The sequence below is a fragment of the Helicoverpa armigera genome, chromosome 22, assembly GCF_030705265.1.
Source record: "Helicoverpa armigera isolate CAAS_96S chromosome 22, ASM3070526v1, whole genome shotgun sequence".
NCBI lineage: Eukaryota > Metazoa > Arthropoda > Insecta > Lepidoptera > Noctuidae > Helicoverpa > Helicoverpa armigera.
The window spans coordinates 9,290,577-9,305,872 of record NC_087141.1 but is presented as its reverse complement, the minus strand read 5'-3'; the positions used below and the strand labels follow the sequence as shown (position 1 = coordinate 9,305,872).

General features: G+C 35.7%; 1 protein-coding gene and 1 long non-coding RNA gene across 2 annotated transcripts in view; both read left to right on the top strand.

The window, feature by feature from the left end:
- LOC110373663 (nucleoredoxin) overlaps positions 1-15,296 on the top strand; it is a 55,995-nt gene that overhangs the window by 1,190 nt on the left and 39,509 nt on the right. The gene's annotated exons all lie outside the window — the stretch shown is intronic.
- On the top strand, positions 5,099-11,025 carry LOC135118469 (uncharacterized). Its single transcript, XR_010277599.1, has 2 exons — positions 5,099-6,274; positions 10,107-11,025. It is a non-coding gene; the product is annotated as an uncharacterized LOC135118469 (long non-coding RNA).

The following is a 15,296-nucleotide window of genomic DNA, read 5'->3' as shown; positions in this document are numbered from 1 at the left end:
GAGCGCATAAAACCTTCAATCGCTTAAAAATCGCGCATCCAAGTTTAACCACTAGGGACTTGAGATTTATGCACTTAAACTTACATTACAAAAACAAACAAATTAAAACTGTAACCATGTTTTTTTTTTTGCAAAATGTACTAGTAAGACTAAAAATACGATTCCATTTACCCCTTTTTATGGGAAATCATCAAATTACCCCTTCCACTGTGGGTACAATATGAGGGATTGTAGTCTCTTACTGACTAAAACCCACCATGTTTCTTCTTCCATATACCTATAGTGGTCAGAAATTCACAAAATGAACAAACGTACCTATTTGATAAACCTATCAAGTGAGAGACACCATAATCGCTTTCTAATTAATTACACACAAATGAAACTTAATATACGTAGGATTCTCATGTCTTAAATGGAGGACTTAAGTACATATTCATTACCACTAATTGTTTAGAAGCTCACATGACGAGGCCAGTAATAACCTCTTTAATCTTCGGCAGCACGGAAAACAAACATTGAGAGCACTCAGGCAAATTAAACAAATCATAATGAGAGTGAAATAACTCAAACTTTTTAGTCTTAGAGTGTGAAATCAACTGGAGACGCCATTGCCGTGCCTTCACGTTCCCATTTCTTTTTTTTTCTGGGATTTCATCAAATGACCCCTCCCGCTGTGGGTGCAGTTTAAGGGATGTCTGTTATCAAATTGATGACTTTTATTGACTAAAACCTAACTCTGTTCTTTGTGAAGCCCTGTGCCCTACCTGAGTAGCGCGGTTTCCGTCGATAGATTCCGCAACTTAGATGCCTCTGTTAATAATTTGTCGTATGCTTCCTTAATTAACTAAGTATGTGATCGAAAGTTGAAATCTCGCGAAAATTGACTGACTTTTCAACACTCACGCACTTTTGTATTTGTGGCGGTTCCATTTAGTTAACTGATCTAAGGTCAAACCGCTTAACAACATCAAAAGCTTTGGTTAAAACTTCGTTCAAACGCTCAAAGATTTGCCTTTCATTTAATTTATTTTGCAAATGTTACCTTTGATACTTTGGGTTAATGTTGCTCGGAGTTTTGATTGGTTTGAAATACTTTAAGCTCAAAGCTACCAGGGCTTTAAAGTTAATTTTGGAAACTCCATTCATTATAATATTTTAGGACTTTTAAATAGGGTCATACATTTTATTGAAATGAAATTCTGACTTAAGTAACTACCTATTGTTAGTCTGTCTGGTCGTCAATTGTCGAGGATATGCTGTTCATAAAAGCGGTAGGGATCGGTGCTAAAACAGCAACTACTGTCATAAATTACTCTCTGTATCATCTATATCTATATCTCTCAGTATCATGCAGGCACTAGAACCTACATGATAACTATTAAGGTATCGGACATGTAGATTCAGCCGAACTAGTAGCAGTAGTAGTAGAACAGTAAAGTAGGTAAGTTTTGCCCCAAAATTCACAAAAATCTCAAAACAATGACGCATTAAACAAAGTAACAGATAGATAGGATGGTACCGATACCATTCTCGACAAATCCGTACAAAAGCAGTAGTAACATGCATTACGTTATCCTGCCATCAATAGCCGCCAGCCTCACCATGCCAGAGGACATCGCAATAACAGCCAACTGCATTAAACCATGGCGCTCCATGTCGGCATAGACCAGTTAACCCACAGGAACCGACATATGCATGCACCAATCACTACAGTCTCCTCCGGTCGTGTCGGATTGCCATCCCATCGGGCTATGAGAGTGAAGGAATAGAAAGTACAACTGTGTCTGAGCAAATTCTCGGGCACTATAACATGGCCTGCGCAGCTGGCAGATATGAGCAGAGAACAGTCGCCGTTGCCGTGAATCGACTAGGACGCTATTAATACAATTATATTATGTACCAAACTCCACGTATGTCAAAGAATTTGCGAATTTACGCGCGCGGTTTGAGGTTACGTAACACATAGTAATAGACGCACACAACAAAATTGAAGCTTAGGTACACCCACATAAGGAGTATGAATAGCCCTCTTGGCAGAGAAGAAGGCACTGCAACTGCGTATCCAGTTGTTTAAATTCTCCAAATATGTCGGTAACACCATAGAGAGGCATAGACACAGTGGGCTTACAATTTGCCGCTCCTGGCACACGACATGCATTGATATCGCAGATTAATGACATTTGTAGTTCGTTCAGACGTTCTGAATGGAATTATTGATTCTACCGAATGCTACTTTGTTAGAATATCTAATGATTGTTTTATTGGCGGGATAGAGTTGTGAATATATTTGGTTGTAAGACATAATTGGAATTATTCTACTTAGCAATAAAGATCTAGAGTTCATTGAACTTAAAATTACCTAGACACTGATTTAATATTTCATATTTACATAAAACTAGTATTTTACAAATATATTTACATTTACATATTTACAAAAGTAAAAAAAGGGGGAAAAATTAAAACTAAGTATCAAAATATTCATCCGCATCACTGTCAGCGCCAGTCAGCGGGGATCGTGCCCAAAAGGCTAGCTGCATTGCCACGCTGGATTTCAAAGAATTAGCCTTCCACTATTCTCTAAATGACTTCATTTTACTACAAAAGTTAATAACAATAGTGACGAGAAAATTCTCCTTTATCTGGACCATCTCAAAGTTAAAGATGATAACAAACTAATATAAGAACCTAAGAAATGTGTTGTTACATAACCAAAAATCAAACCACCATCATCATTTCAATCAACGAAAACAACCTACCTACTCCCTACATTAGTAGATTGCTACCATTACATCTACAATCTAAAGAAAACTCATTAATCACGGCTGGTTTTCGCGTCATCTGTGCTCCAAGAAAATGTCGGACATCTGGCCCAGTCGCACGAATATTGTCAGACGTCGAACTGAAACGTAATGAATTGGATATGTCATTCGGGCACTGGCTGTTGGAAATCCAAGAGTTATTGCATGTCTGGTGGAATTTCCAATAATTGTTGATAATCCTTTCTAAATTGAATATTGCGGATCAGATTTTCAGTGCAATTTTTTCATCGAACTATGTAGTTTTGAAATTCGTATTCACGTTTTAAATACGTCAAGTTAAGCGGTTGACTGTTTATATAAGGTAACTTAACATTTTAATCATGTTCTCCACGCTTAAATGAAAAGCAATTCAAAATCAAAGTATGTACACAAGAAAGCCACCCGCTGCGTTCCACAAAATCCCCTAAACTACCAGGCGAGCATAAAATCCAAGAAATGAATACCGTGCCTTCATCTGCATAACTACTGCCTTAGAAGTTCCTAGGTTCATTGAAACGGGGCCCCTAGTAATTACGGCTAAGAGCCGAGGGTTGCGTCAATGCCATGTATCACCCTAAATTACTCTTCACCCCACACTTTCGCTATGAGGGGTTTTTTACATGTACACAGGTGCGTTTTGATACATTAACGTCGTCCTGTTTATATTAAACTAACCCCTAAGTGTATTGCAATAAAGGCCCTTTTAAAACAATGTTACCTTAACAGGATTACGCAAAGAAAACTCCTGAAAGTTTTATTTATGCAAACCTCACTTGAATCTAATTTATTGTCAGCATGACGCCATTTCTTTGTAATTTCTTCGATGTTTCCACTAGGCTGAGATATTAAAAGAAACCTTTTTGCTGAACAAGCAATTTTGCTAATGCTAATAATCGTGTTATCTTGGATCGGATTTCCCGATCCAATCGTCGGAAAACTCCAAGGTATCGGACAAACAATGTTCTTCATTTCTTTAAGAGGGTTTTTCTATCAGTGCATTCAACCATTTACTTCCATCAACATTTTCTCAAAACCAATTTGGCAGCGGGCAAAATGGTCCAAATAAATTCCACAATTCGGTCCATTGTCTCGCTAAATCGTTCCCAGTGTTCCAATTTTGGAGCCTTACATAATAAAAGCTCATGTATTTAGATGTAAGATTTTGGCGGACCATTCCTCGGACCCCATTTACCCGCAAGCTGCCATTAAGAATGGAATTTCTCTGAATCCAGGAGGGTGCAAATGACACTAGCCCGGTCACTGGACATCGCAAATGATATGAACACAAAAGATGGAACGAAATAAAAACTGATGAAACCACACTGCCGTCAAACGTTCCTGATTCATGAAATGAGAAATCGCACGTATTCTTTTTGCTAGGAAACGCCTGCGAAGGTGATTTGAACGACGATAAGGAAGACCCAGGGGGAGCGTGATAGGCAAAAAATCGCCGCCATATTTCTTTGGATCCCTTACATTGCTGCAGATAATCTTAAGGATAGTGAAGTCTATTTTCTTCTTAGAAAAGAACAGATACAAGTATTAGGCTTACGTACAATCGTTTAGTATAAAACCCAGTGTGGTCAGACATAACTACACATTTGCACAAACGATTAAAGTAAGGGGCAAACCGATTGGCGTCGGCACACGTGTTCTTGATAGCCGTTCATATGAACCTGTATATACTTTCATATAGCTTTTTTTTCTTTTTGAACTTGGAGTACTTATTTGACGATTTAATATCGGTTTTGAGTTTTTTTACTTAGTATATTACAACTTAGTACTTAGTACTGCTTTTTTCAGGTGTTAGCTACTATCGTGATGATTAATTACACAAAAAAAAAACATCTGCAAACGTTAGGAAAAAAAAGATTAAATAGAAAAAACAATGTTGAAATAAAAATTAAAATAATTCTAGCTCCTAAAGTACAAAAAATCACTGAACATACATGGGGGTGATTCGGCTACCCCATAGCCTGGAGCTTCTAAATTTTTCTTTTGTACGCCTATGGATGGGCCACCCTGTATGTTCTTATATACTTATCTAATTTTACTTTAACACATTATGTAGTCATGTTAATAAGTCCTAGGTTGCAAATAACTTTCGTAAGTTTCTTGCTAAAGGTTATCTTACAGGTCGAGTGAGTCAGAGAAAGCTGTGTGCTTACGTAATCTTATCTTTATTTACTTATAGATTGTTGTATCATGAGGAATCCTACAGCTTCTATGTAATGGTAATTAGGTACCGAAGGATACAAACTGTACATATGCTTATTATAAATTTAGTGTGTAGTGTAAGGTTTGGATATATTTTAGATATCTAATTTCATATGTTATAATTTTTAATAGTAAAATAATTTGTTCAATTGATTCACCAAACGAAATAATTTAAAAATGACATTTTGCGGTTGGAGGTAGCAGCTAGCAACACTTGGCAAATGGCGGCATTCTGAGCGGAGCACCGTACCGTGCGGTCGTTTAAGCGAGATTATGTTGAAAAGAATAAAGATTGATAGTCTGTTGAAAGTGTTGACGTTTTCTTGGAGAGGAGTCCTATACCTTGGAGTGGAGTTCTTACATTTCAGAAGTGGGCTACAGCGCAAATACTGCGTAAGTACACGTCTTCTATTTTTGTTTAGATTATGCGTTAGCCATTTGAATTTGGAATTGACGTATTGGATATTTTAAATAAATTATTATTTTTATACCAATTTGGTGGGCAAATTCACGTGAAAAGGTTTATTTATTTCAAGGCACACCAACAACTTATTTACAATTGCTTACGCATATATAAGTTTACAATTGTTAGTCCTGTGTAAATAAGTCAGTTACAGGTGTGCACAATGCTCACAGAGAATAGTGTGATCGGTTGCCAAAAAGCCTAGCCCTTAAGCCAATAGGTTGGCATAGAATTAATTTAATTTCAATGTTTTTGTGTCTAAGTTATTATTTATTTGGTGGTTAAAATACAGATACCATGCCGTTCTCTAAGATGAATTTTTTGGGTTAAACCACGTTTTTACGGAAGTACCCTCAAATAATTTTAATCCTCGTTTTTATAAAACCACCCAAAAAACAAAATATATATCTCAATAGATAGCTAATTTGGCACAACTGGGTATATAAAAGGGGTGTGATTTTTCAGTTATTTTTACGAGAGATACCGTTTCCAAGATATTTACGATTTTGTCTATTCATCTCAGTATCCCATTATTTTGCTATTGTGAATAGATCTAACGTGAGTTATTTTTATGTGAGTTGCCAGACCAGAGCATGGATGCCACCGGCAGCTGGACTCAGCACAGGCTGGAGATGCCGGAAAGAGAGTTGCCGCGAAGCAACCACACTGGCAGTCGAAGCGGAAGTCGCAGTCGACGTTTGGGAGAGCAAGAGAGGAGCGCGAGCCAGCAAAGATCAGCGCCGCACTGCCACGATGGGCACCTGGATGTCAACCAGGAACAGCAACCATCACGAAGGTTATGTAGTCCAGTTTTTACTACTAACGATCTTTTAAAGCTACTAAATTCCGTTAAACGTGTACCGTCGCGTCGCCGTCTCAACCCATGGCTCAAGGCGCACCATCGAAACATTTCGATTTTAAAAACATATTGAATGATTTTAATCCGACTACTAAAAATCAACGCATGGATGTTTGGCTTAGAAAGGTGAACGAGTGCGCCTCGGCCGATGGTTGGGACGACAAATGACGATACTTTTGCTATGCAGGAGCTGCAGGGATTGGCCAAACTTGATATGAGAGTTTAAACTCTAAACTATTTACGTGGCGGGAGTGTCAGGAGAAATTACTTAGTGCATTCCTTGTGAACAAATTATGGTCAAACCCTGGAGGACATGCTTAATAACTTCCCTGTCCCATGAGTCATATGTGATACACACCGATTGTCTTACTATTGTGTCTGCTTGGTGGACAGTGAAGTGGTTAAACGTAGAAGTAGATGCTACGAACGAACCTATTTATGATTTATTATTATGAAAAACTTGCTGAATCAGTGCGATATCACGGGAAAACGAGCTGTAGATTGCATTAGCATTACCCACAGAATCAGTGATCGGACTGTGAAATCTAATGCACTTGCTTTGCGAGATGCCTGACCAGTTACTTCAGTCCTTGATTAACAATAAAGAATTTTAATTGTAAGCAGAAGAAGGACATCCTTACCTTCAATGTCCTAAGCCTTTATCCGATGCGATAAATGGAAAAGTAGGTCACAAAACCGACAACTGTTTCAGTAAACAGGATAGATCTGAGCTTTTTTTTATTATTCGTGTCAACTTTGGTTTATTTTTAAATAGTGTATAGATTGAAATTAACGAAAATTAAGTTAGAACGCCAAAAATATAACTAGAAAAAAAAAAAAATATCCGAATATATGATGGAAAAAGCTGTGTGATCACTTCCAGAATGTGACTCTATTGAGAATGATATTAACAAAAAAATTACACAAAGTATTATTAATATTTTTACTACTAATTAAAGAAAACAATCTTGTCAAAAGAAAAAAAAACACAAATTACGACAATTCTTTGAACGTTTTATAACAAAAATCAAACTTTCAGTTATGTGACTTTTGATGCACATCGGATATTAATTTTTAAAATATTAAGCTATAATTATAATTATGTAATATTCCAGATCAAAATTTAATAATAATCAAGAAATACTATATCTTTTCAATAATGGAACAAATAATTACAAAAAAATATTGTACCTCGTTTACATAAAGATTGTAAACATGAATAAAATAAAATTGATCCCCACAGAAAACTATTATTCTGAATTTCTGAAACAACATCACTGTTTCCATGTAAACTTAACTTTATAGGATCAGTCATGTTGTGACTTTGAGCTCAGCCCGTATGTGACCATAGATTTGGTCACAAAACGGAAGTCACATTTTCATACTTACCGATTAAAAAGAAAATTATAAATAATTATTTGTGGTTCTTTTCCATTTGATGTCATTTTAAAAAGTAACCGAAAGAAATGGCGGTTTCTAGAAATAAACAGCAATCCTAATATTTGGTTACGCTGTAGTAAAATTCGAACACATATCTGAACATAAATTCCGTTCTTGTATAACAAAACGTCTACGTTCCTCAAAGTCCTTTTGACTTTAATAGTAAAGTAAAGTAAAACGCAGTAGTGTGTTTAAGTAGTGCCTGTTTCAAAGTATTAGGACCCAAAAATTGTGGCTTAAAGTACTATAAAATGCGGTCACAATACTGAATGTTCAGGGTGGATCAAAATTTTATACGTTTTTTTAATAAGCCAGAATATTACAAATGAATTGATGAATATGAGTATTAAATGATGACGAATAACCTATTAATATTTTTATAAAATGATTATCGATATTTTGTTTTCTTTTATTGATGCGAGATAAGGAATTGTCCATAAATTGATTTTTGTCATTGATTGTTTAATATCAAGTGGGTACCAAGATTTTATTCCTTAGAAATGTCAAAAGGTTAATATTTAAGTTTACTTACTTCCTTTTATGTATTGTTAAGTATTGTTAGTTATCCATGATATTCCTTTGAATTCGAATGAAGTCTTTAGATTAAGATGACACATGTAATTGATTGAGTAATGATGATCTTTTGAATTATGTGAGAAATGAATGGTTCGCTATTTAGATTGAGTGTCTGTGAGAAATGAAGGGTTCACATGACAATCAATTTTCAGTTGGATATGACCTTACGATAAATGAATGACTCGTTTTGGTCATATAAATGTGAAAAATGAAGGGTTCACATTTTATAGTCTCGCGAGAAACAAAAGTTTCGTGGGAGCATAAATTATTAAGTAAGGCTGTAAATAGTTTATTGTCTCAAAAAGATACACACAAGAGAAAACACACATCAGTGATTACAATTTTCACATGTACAATAATTTCGTGAACACTGGTACCCAAGGTAAGATTTAACTTGTGGTATGGGTACAGAGGCTCTCGTTATTAATTTCCACAGATAGTTAACGTGAAAGTTAATCGTACTGAATCGTAGATTAGATGTAGAAATGGTATGGTGGGATCGTTGGGTTCCGTGGATCTAGGTTTAACATGAGTTGAGGTAAACGCGGTTGTTTCTTGCAAGGTCGTTAACGATAATTTGTTAGACACACCAATTCTTATCGGGCAGACGTTTACCGAGCAGCCACTTCTAGTTATTTAGAAGGATTTTAATGAGCTTAAATTCTCAAACCACCGAAATGTTCGGATGATAGCAATAATGATATAAGGGTTACAGTCAGTAACTCTTTTAAAGTAGAGTCTCTCACTCCATTTAGACCACTTGGGGCCTTTTGTGAAGTCAACAGTTGGGTATACTCACATACTGGTGGTAGCTGATGTTTTAACAATATCGTATTTATTAGAGCCGTTAGGAACACTAATACACAGAATGTTATCAAGGTCTTAAATGATATATTTGATAATTTTAGGACGCCCATCCGTTTAATAAGTAATCGCCGTAGTTGTTTTACTTCACATGCGTTTAAAAGGCTTTGTCTGGATAAGGGCGTGAAAAATGTTTGAACGCGGTGGCTTATCCGCGCTCAGACGGACGAGTGGAGCGATATGGTCGCGCCAAATTGGAGGCATTGAAGGCGCAAAACGTGGGCAGTGACGAAAGAGAACGGGATAGTAAGATGGGGAAAATCCAGTGGGGTCATAATGATAGCTTGCAGAAGACCATAGGTCCGAGGAGGTGAATGAATGGTGAAATGAATCCCATATTAAACGAAGTAGCCCAGGCTAATGATGTTGATCATGATATTGATTTAGTATTATGATAAGAGTGGAAAACAAAAGGAGTATTATGATAAGAATGGAAAGCAGGCTGGAATTTATAGTAAAGGATTTGGTCAAGTTACTAAAATGAATTTGCAGAATGACGGTAAAAGTTTAAAGTTTTTAATGTTACGAAGGTCGTAGGCAACAACAGGTAGAGACTGGTTCCTGTCCTAGTACTTGAGCGTACGCGTACGCCTAGTGTGTGCGCAACGCTGCCGTGGCTGTGGATTGAATGCGTCTTTTGATTCATGCGGAGTCACTGGGGGTGAACGATGACGGCATTGATTGAGTGTATAAATCGAGTAATGATGGTAGTGATGATGAAATGTAGATAAGCGTTTTAAAAGATATAATATTATGTGATTATTTATTGCGAAACAGATGTATAGATTAGATTAAATTAGTTATTTTCTTATATTACATTCACAGATTATTTTGATTTAATTGTTTTTACCGGATACTTGTTCATTGTATGAATTTAGTATTGTTACAGATATCGCTCCTCGACTCTAAGAAGTGATTGGTTTAAAGATGCGAGAGAGAAATTCGTCACGAATCATCGAGAATTGACTGGTTCGAAGCACATGCAGATGAGTTTTTGGTGTAAGTCCTTCAGAAATGAATGGTTGAAGGCATTCTAGTTTCTCCTTCAGAAATGAATGGTTGAAGGAGTTCGTCTAGTTGAAACCCTCAGAAATGAATGGTTGAGGGATAGGAAGTCCTCGAGAATTGATTGGTTCGAGGCACATGATGAGTTTATGTGGTAATTCCTTCAGAAATGAATGGTTGAAGGAGTTAGCATTAGTGTTCTGACTGTGGTGTCTCAATCAATATATTTATGCCAATATAATATATGTAAGGCTTATTAATGATAATGATTACTTCACAGATACAGTGTTGTCTTTTTTTGCTTTAATTTTTGTGATATAATTTGAAAAGATGTTGAATTGTATAAGTTGTAATTCAATTATTATTAAATTGTAATAGACAGCTGTGTTGCTGGGAAGTTTGTTCTTCACCACTTCTTCTTCCCAGCCATAACACTAGGAAGTGGTGAAAGGGGGGCGTTTTGGGGGTGCTGTCCTTTTATGAATTTTGTAAAATATCGCTATTGGCCAAGTGTAAGGTAAGCCCACCTAGTACGTGTATGGGGACATACACGAGGTCAGGATGGACGAGTGTAAGGTTTGGATATATTTTAGATATCTAATTTCATATGTTATAATTTTTAATAGTAAAATAATTTGTTCAATTGATTCACCAAACGAAATAATTTAAAAATGACATTTTGCGGTTGGAGGTAGCAGCTAGCAACACTTGGCAAATGGCGGCATTCTGAGCGGAGCACCGTACCGTGCGGTCGTTTAAGCGAGATTATGTTGAAAAGAATAAAGATTGATAGTCTGTTGAAAGTGTTGACGTTTTCTTGGAGAGGAGTCCTATACCTTGGAGTGGAGTTCTTACAGTAGTAAATTGCCAAACATCGTTTGGTTGTTATTCTACTTTGACAATATGTAGTCATTCAATGTCTGATACCGTATTCCGTTGTTTCATGTCATAAGGTCGAAATACAAAACGCAAGTAGACATAAGAGAAGTAAATGACCGTTAAAAATTAAAAACTCTATCTATGTTACTGCACCACGGTCAAAAAATGCGAAATATCATACGAATTTCATTTAAAAATATGACGGCAGCAGAAAACATTTAGCTAAAACGTCTGTGGCTGGCGATGGCAAAATGTAACTAGAATTTTAGACTTATAAATATAAAATACCGATGTCTGTACGTCTGGCTGAAATCTCTGTAGGGTTCTCAACTTCCAAACGCGATAAATATTCAATGGATGGGAAATCTGAAGAAAATCGAATTCTCGGTAGATGTCTATAATCTGTCTGTCCGTTAATTTGATTAGAGTTTGAACTTTGACATAAACTTCATGTAAATTATGTATTTCGATCTCTAATAAAAAAACAACGGATATATTATAGAAATCGGTTAATTATCAATTCTTTGTGTTATTTTTGGTAAAATATGGTCTTTGTGGTATTTCAATTCAAATTGGTTATTTCTTTTCAGCATGAGTAGACACTGAAGCCTAATATAGGTCTGAAATCTTTTTATTATTCTCTTCTCTTTTATATGTTTTCTTTTTCAATAAAGGCTATGGAGGTTTAGGTACTCATTTTTAATTACGAATAATCTTCTTTTTATACATTTTTTCATTCTGTCATGAACCATTAATTTTTCATCTTCAATATGGGGCATTATGTTATCATTATTGAAAGCTTTATTGAAACCTTTTCGTAAAAAGGTCCGTCTAATTTATTTTATAATTCATTTGGAATTCAGCTCGAAAATTCCGCCACAAATATCAACGAGCCAGTTGTGAGCCTCTGTTATTTAATTAATTTATTATTTTTAACATAAACTTAGATGAAAACTAAACAATACTGCAGAATACAGCAAGATGGCGCATGAAAATCATTTGACAGTTCTGCCAAAAAATACATAACTTTGTCCATATTTCGACGGCTCCTAAGTATACTGAGTCAACTAACAAATTTTGCAAATTGCACTTTTTTGTGTATTTACAATATTGTTATTGTTATTTGTGTTAATACACAAAAAAGTGCAATTCGCATTTGTTAATTGACACAGTATACTTAGGAGCCGTCGAATTATTTTGTAGTTAATGTATATGCACTGGTTGTTCTGCCAACCCTGTCAGAATGTTTACGACGCATTGTAAGAAGCAACACTGGAGGCATTGTTCAGCAACTTGAGCTGAACATTATTTATCACTTTGTGCCATCACTGACCTCTAGAACAATAGACATGTGGGGAAACACTTACGGACACACTCTCGTACTCCAGTCATGTGAGGATTTCTTTCGCAACTTTAGCGAAAAGGGGTTTTAATCTCTGCTGTTTCTTTCGTCGGTTCTAAGACCTAATGACCTTATTCTCTTAGAAATGCATCCCTGAACATATTATTACGGCACTCGAAACAAATTCAAAGTTTTACCTGACATAAAATTCGATTTGGACATAGATTCAAAACGTGGACATGACATTAGTAGGTAAACCAATTTCTCTAATAGGTACCTACTTTTAATTTGTCCAAAACCTTTCACGGTCATCATCACCTACCAACTATGACCCATATATTAATCATTACAAAGGCACAGACATGTACCAGTAATACCAGTAATACCTTCATTTGAACCTCTTACTTATAAGAACGTAGAAAAGAGATGAAATTGTCCTCTTTGAATACTTACATCAACTCACTCAATTCACGGTAGACAGAGCATGAATTGAACTTAACTATGAGCTTGGAAATGAGCATTATTTGTTTCCATCAATCCTCGTCAGCTAGCCGGGAAACCGCTAAAACTTTGACTCGACGCTCCTACCTTGAAACTAATAGTTTCAGGAGATTTGCTATTAATCCGTTTGTCACAAGTTGTAACGATAAGATAAACTATTGATTAGAATACCCAAAAGCACAGATAACTAAATGGCTGAAAGGATGACTTGCTATTCCCTGATTAGTTATGTAATATACATCAATGTATGATAGGTATCTACCTGCTTACCTAATTTAACTTTACGAGTTTTAGAAAAAATAACTAATAATTTTCATTTATCCTAGTACCTAAGCTTTAATTGCAAGATAAGTCCATCAGTAGCTATGTTATGGACCAAGTGATAAATTGGGCAGTATACATAATGCCCGGTCATTATGAATAATGCCCAATATGAGAGTGCAATTTGATAATAATTATTCAAATAATCAAATTGACCGGGCACTATACATATTGCCCGTGACCTTTTGGGCAAAGTAATACAAACATATTTAATTTCATTTTTGTTATTGTTATTGACATTTAACTTAAAATAAACTAAATATTAAACCACTTAAATAATCAGCCTCATGATTTGGATTAATTATGACGGACTTCTGCCTTAAAAATCCACTAGTTTCTGCATTTAAAAGTTAAGGAAAGTCATATTAAAAATATAAAATAAGATATAATTAAATTTAAAACAAAAAATTTACAACATATCTTTGTTTTATACAAATGACTTATTATTATAAAACAAAATAAACTAAAGTTTAAGCGATCAGACTCATTATTTGGCATAATTAACATTTGACTTTTATTTAGAGAAGCTAAATAAAAGTCACATAGAAAATATAATTAAAATAGGGTGCTATTTAAATAGGCTTCTTTTTAATATCATTACTCGCCCCCAAAAATTTATGTTGCCTTCTAAATTACTAAGTCAGCCACAATTTTTGTAGCATGCTAAACTAAAGTAAACTTCTGAAATACTATTAAATGACATCATAAAATATATTTATTTAGCTTCAATTTTTTTTACTCAGTACGTTTAAAATATAACACATCCCATATCAATTGACAGAGCATGGAAGTAAGCATGCAACATGCGGCAAGCATGACTTCTGTCACGGCTCCGGCGCTGCGGGGCTCCGGCGGTCCCATGCGAGCTTATCGTCGCAGATGGTTTTCACGCTCACCACCGCGGCTTCGGCTTGCTGACCGGCTCTGCCGGCCAGCCTCAGCCGCGGCGGCGAGCGCTGAAACTACCTGCGCCTCAGCTCGCAGGCCGCCTCGCCCCTCCGCGCCTACGCGGTTTTGAATTGCACTCTAGGGGTAGGGCAGACAAGACTACGTGGAGTCGGTTTTGCAGCGATTCGTTTTCGTCACTAAGTTCAGTTTTTAATACAATGTTTTGAATCTAAATTAAATTCTAAAAAAACGAGCCAAGAAAAATGAAATCAAGAAAAACGACGCCGAGTTAGTAAATTAGATGACAATTGTCCAATTAATAATTTTGTGGCTAGACTTATAATTTCCCATTAAAATAGAACATATAATTTAAAACAATAATCATAAAATATGTAGCAAGTAACAGGATTTATTTATTAGAACAACTGCCACCCTCGCACCGCATAAAATATAGCTTTATTATCAAATTGCCCAACTATCATGTAGCAATATAATAATGCCCGTGCAATGTGATAAATAATGAAGTTAAGATAGTTATTAATCACTTGGCCCGATAAAGCTAGACATTATTCATAATGCTCGGGCATTATAAATAATGCCCGAATTAATCACATGGTCCATAACAGCTACACTACTCTTTAGACCTAACGCTTTATAATCCCCTACGAAATAAAAAAAACCTTGTCATAAATCTCTTTAAGACATAAACCAGCCTCTGCTTTAAGGCCACTTTACTTTCTAATATTAACTTCTAATGTTAATAGTAGCATCAATATCTTTTATATCCTTTATCACAACACAAAAATACAGATATGAATTTCCAAATTTCCAAAACTACGTCGCCCAAAACCCGCCAAAAAATATTCGTTTTTTAATAGCCAGTCGTTGTTTACATTGGCACAAAGGACAGGAGTGCTATCGCGTAGCTCCCGAGGGCATTATCTCGATCGCGACGTATCATGCAAACGTAGATAACATGTTACGCATATTTTGTTGCGGTTATTAGATATGTGTTTTAGGAATTTGAATTATTTTAGTAGTAGAAATAATGCTGTTAATTTGTGGTTTAAATTAAATTGTTTTGTTATAGCGTGTGGCTGTATGTCGCGCAAGTAGTTTGCCGCCCTATTAGTTAGTTACACG